The following is a 5,371-nucleotide window of genomic DNA, read 5'->3' as shown; positions in this document are numbered from 1 at the left end:
TACAGTATCCATATTTCACAACGTGAGTCTCAGGCAATGTAAACGATCATCATATACACATCCCAAAATATTTGTATAGTGAATCCTAAGCACAAAGTAGCCAAAAGATAAATATAAAATTTCTTTAAACGTGTCCAGGAAAGTTTGTTTCATTACTGAACCAAGATAAATACTATTGAAGTAGTAAGTTCAAAGCATGATATTGCTTGGTAGAGCATGAGATTCTTGATTCAAAAGATTTTTCCATATTCACGAGAAGCCCAAATGGCCAGAATTTTACACGTCGAGTTAACAGCACATAGACGCTAACATGAGCCAATCTTTGGCAGGAATGTGACTTCACAGTTTACAAGAACAATCTGCCATGCTTTTCAGATGGATGAGGATCCTTGGAAATTTGAAAAGTAGCATAGTCGTTGCTCAAGTCTGCATAAAATCCACCCCTATGTCTTCTCAATTACACTGAATGCATGTACAACATCAGTTCCACCCAAAAAAGAAAAATCAGCCTGACAAGTTGACTACAATCAGCATCCTATGTCTTACACTTGATGTCACTCTTACATAATGATGCTGGAAAACATCAAAAACGGGCTTCTTTGGTTGAGAGAAACCAACGTCAACCAAATCACTAAAGTTCTGGCATGGTTGCGAAAAGCCATACAAGACTGAATGATATTCCATAATAATTGGGAAGTCTGAATTCTGAAAAGAAACTGGCAAACGAAAATAAAAGACGGGCCAGTTTTTTTTAGGTACTCAACAAAAACATAGCAGAACCCAAGCACACCCCAACATTGCAGCACAACTGTCTGACCTTTACAGGATCAGGAGAAAGATTGGATAGACTCTTACTTTCCACAAGGGAAAACGGGGTCCTGTATGTCTTTGAGAGGACATATTTAGAACAGGGTTGTTGGTTGTTTCCTTCAATTCCTTGAAAGCATGGCTTCAAGATACATACATTCCATTAATCTCCCCGAGTCTGCTAGATTTTTAAGTAGTTTCTGATGCATTCATTTTAGAAGAGCAATTGCATTTGGGCTCATTTTCAGAAAGTTCCTGCAAAAGACCAAGTCAGCTTTGTCACAGTCATTATTCTATTGCCCGAACATAGTGAACATAATAACTGTGCCATCAAAGAGTGTTCCCATATCCAAATAAAAAGTTAACTGCATGAATGCTCCGTAGCCTACCTGTACTTGTTTCTGAAGGAACTTGATATAATCAACTGCTTCATCTAACATGTCTGCAGTGTTGGTTTGCTATATGCAGTAAAAAAGGTCAAAAAATGGGAATAAAATATTACTGTAACTCGTTTGAATATAAATCAAGCATCATGAATCTGAAAAGAATATGATTTCGTGAAAGAAAGATATCTCACTCAGTCTTTTGTCTAGTACCAATTGAAAACCAAAATATTTCAAGAGAATGTAAAATGCATACCTAGAGTTCTGCAAGACATCTAAACGTGTAAAAATAGTCTCATATTCCTATAGATCTAAACAATTGCAATCCATTCTAAAATTCTCAAATCCGGCAACTCAATATGCCACTTCTCAAAATCTCACCAAGTTTCTTACCTTGTCCATGTTTGGCACAAGTTGCTGCAAATTTCTCATCTTTTCACTGATGCGTGTTCTTCGGACCTGAAAGTAACATCAGTAAAATACCAAATAGTTTATCAAGATATCTAGAAACTCTCGCTTTAGTGCAATAGATGTACCGACATTGAATACTAACCCTTTCTGCAATACTTCGTGGATGTGTTGCACAGCCTCGCTTTGCTCGAATCTTGCAAGGAACCGAGTCCTGGAGTAGCTTCTCCATTGCAATTTCGGAAGGTGATTTGGTTAGGCTGAACTGATGATTTAATCCCATGGGAACATGACTACTTGGCTCTCCCTTCTAATGTTGCAATCAGAAGAAAGATTTTCATCCATCAGAAAAGCATCCTAGACTAGTAATTTGAGCAATAATCTCGGTTGCACATCTAAGAACCAATAGAAACAGAAAAGCTCAGCAAAAACATTCTTAATGTGATATGCAGCATAACAAATAAGCTCTCAAGCTTTGAATGGCACTATAACATGACTGGTCTTTACAATTTTATCAAGTTTGTTTAATTGAGAAAATAAATAACTTAGTTTGTCATGACTTCAAGAATTAAACAGCATTATTTTCACGGAATTCTATGGAGAAGATTCAACTGATGAATGAAAGCAATAAACATTACTAGCATTCAGTGTAGCCTTAAATTTGCTTACAAACTGTAGCGAAAGTTTTGAGGAACCTAAATTGGCATATCTTAAAAGCAAAAGCTTACCTGTGACTCTGCTAGATTCAAAGCAGGCATCATTTTCCCATTCAGATCTCTTACACGCTTCCTCGCAGAAAAGGCTGCCGCATCTTGCATGCCTGCAAAACCCTCAGAAACTATCACTGTATCATCCCATGATCCAACCCGGAAGCTTGACATGTAACGTTGGACTCCATTGCCATTGCTTAAGCTACCATCATCTGAACTGCTCCCACCCAAGCTATCAGCGGAAGAGCCGACGGGCATATTAAGCTTATCCACAACTTGTGGCAAACCCATGTCACTCAGCTGAGAGGAAAGCCCTGAAGTAGAATTACCCTGCCTCATAAAATTTATTTGACTTGCGAGTCTGTTTGGTGCAACACTTGATCAATTCTCAGAGGAAAGGTTTTCCATATTCCTCACTGATCCTATTGAGTAACCTGCAAAAAAAGGCATGTGTTAGGAATGCGAAATACTATTGGCAGTGGGTTCTCTTCACGATACAAGTTGTCATTATGTTTCTATCAGAAAACTGATTTTAAGAGCCCGTTGATCATTAAGGCATTTCTTACTATATGACCCCCAAAATGCTAGAGTAGCCTTCACAGAAACCAAAGCAAAGCTTGAGCATCAGGCAGGCAACCAATATTTATGGAGCTATAACTTCATTAATGCATTGGGGCAGTATATGCCACCCATTGGATTTTGTACTTGGTTAAATCCAATGGCCAGCATATACTGCCATAGCCTAGAGTTCATGGGTTTGCTCTCTGTTCCAAGGCTAACTAATGTACTTTTACCATCCATCCTTCTTTTTACTATAGGTCAGCATTAGTGCTTTAATAGAGAAACTGTAAGTACACAAATTTTGTAAGAGGCATGGTGAGAACGTAAATGTCTAATAAGCATAAAGACATGTTGGAGCCCTAAGCCCTTGAGCTTCAGCACAAAATTTAAAAAGTGCATCACAGAGGGAAGTAAATCCTAGCATAGCATCAGAGAAGAATAAAAGGGTCGAGTGCATTGGATTCCAAGGGAGTTCAGTCTTGTTTTGATTTTACCCCTAAATATATGCCTTATAGTCTCCCTATAAATAAATAATAGGGGTACAGAAGAAAAAGGACCTGCAATAAGCTAGGCCAAAACACTATGGAAAAGACATTTAACTATTTAAGTAATTAGGTTACCTTTAGTGCAACTTGTGATCATTCTTCCACTGAGAACGTCCAATAGCCCACAATAACTGGTGTGGGACTCTAGGTCTCTAGATCAATATATGTATGCAAATCCTATTATAAAGATGAAAATTACAGAGGTGAGGCCAAACAGTCAAAGGAACGACTATAATGAATGAAGTAAGAACGCCTGAAAAATTATTGGCTATTTGTGTTGTGTTTCGTGCAATTTTGAAACTGCCAGAATCAAAATAGATTGCACAGTTATGGATCAAAAGACTACGAGAGGATTCAGAAATAAAGGAGAAAATATGTATAACGTTTGTGAACAACATCCACATAGGCTCTCACCATTTTCATAGAGTCCTCGTCCATCAACACCAGCTAACCGAGAGAGGAGTCCAGCTGGGGAGCTACTGTGTCTTACAAGATTATTCTTGACTGCAGTGAGGGACAAATTATTAATCCTTTCTCCAGAGGAAACAAGCGGATTGCAGCAAAGTGGGTTCATTCTGTAGGAATTTTCCACACCAGATCGAGATTCCTGCGCTTGATACATCATCTGAGAATTACAAAAACTGTCCTGAGATAGTACCTCTTCAGCCTCAGACTCAGGCTCAGGTCCATTCTCAAGTATTGAAGCAAGACGGTGCTTGCCCACATCCTCAGTTCCAGCACCAGCACCAGCGCTCTTAAGCCCAGCGTTAGCCCCTGCGTTCATCCTAGAAAACATTTTGGGATCTTTCTGCGCTGCAGATCTATCTAACCCATGTGATTGAATTACTCCAGAACTGGACTCTGATGTAAGAGAAGAAGAATCAGCAGAGAAATAACGAGCTATAACAGTATGATCAGGCTCTTGAGAGCCTGCAATCCGAGGCAAATAATCCCCTGCTTCATCCACTAAGCTTGCAAGGAAGGAGCTTGGCGCAGAACGATAGCGCATCAATCCACTGGACGCTTGAGTGGAAAGATTGCTATCCATATGGATATTGGTAGTACTGTGCCCTGTGGAAGCCGAATGCCTGCTACTCTCAGCGACCTGTTGCATCAATCCCTGCTCGGCTTTTTCCGAATAACAATAACCCATTTCAAATCCATTGGAAGTAGATCGAGACACAGACTTGGGTGGCAACTTTGAGTTCTCTGCAATTGATTGTGAACTATACATTGTAGCAGAACATGGATGATCCTAGTCTCTGCTCATAAATGTTAACCAATATGGGTATTGGGTATGATTGAAGTCGTTATGTGTTCGCACTAAAATCTATGAAGTCTTATACAATTTATTACTGTGCTGATGCTGTTCCGTGCCTTCTGACTAGTCTTATCGTCTTCTGGACAGTTAAATGCTTCCTATAGTATACAGGTACTTATCTTGCAAGACTGGTGCCTTCACCTTGGTTTAGTGGGTTAATATACATAAAATATATATCGCTGTATTATTTTTCAATGGCGATGACTGAATCATTCCTTCACACCCAAATCACCGACAGCCGGTCCTGAGTCTTGAAGCAGTATAGTTAATTCAATGCCAGATGATTCGTCCCGTGCCTAGTTTTGCAGCAAAAGAACGCCAATTGCACAACCGAAATCTTTTCTGTCAATTGACGCAGACGTATGAGAACATTCTGATTTCCCGTCTGGTGGGCCACCGCGTAAACACAGAACGAGTCAACCAGATCGGACGGGCAAGGTCGGTTGTTCCCCTGTTTCTCTCGATTTCCGTCCACCCACCGCCACCGGCTGCGGCCGATGCCGCCAATTCGGGGGCGGCTGAGCGCCGCCTTCCGGCGACGGCACGTCAACCTCGTAAGTGTGGGGCCAGGATCAGATTCTGCCCGTGGGACCCACCGGGACCTCTAGGTACCCTTCACACCGTTGTTTCTTCAAA

General features: G+C 40.5%; 1 pseudogene across 1 annotated transcript; it reads right to left on the bottom strand.

The window, feature by feature from the left end:
• Positions 1 to 222: 222 nt before the first annotated feature.
• Positions 223 to 5,017, bottom strand: LOC149153536 (uncharacterized; annotated as a pseudogene). The gene is made up of 6 exons (XR_016262495.1): positions 3,829 to 5,017; positions 2,327 to 2,742; positions 1,744 to 1,908; positions 1,584 to 1,649; positions 1,197 to 1,265; positions 223 to 1,062 (listed from the first exon to the last, which is right to left on the bottom strand). The product of XR_016262495.1 is annotated as an uncharacterized LOC149153536 (transcript).
• Positions 5,018 to 5,371: the final 354 nt, after the last annotated feature.

This window comes from Pinus tabuliformis, chromosome 9 (genome assembly GCF_031772625.1).
Source record: "Pinus tabuliformis cultivar Carrire ecotype Pingquan chromosome 9, CPIR1, whole genome shotgun sequence".
In the NCBI taxonomy this organism is placed as follows: Eukaryota; Viridiplantae; Streptophyta; class Pinopsida; order Pinales; family Pinaceae; genus Pinus; species Pinus tabuliformis.
This window is presented reverse-complemented; position numbering and strand designations above follow the sequence as displayed.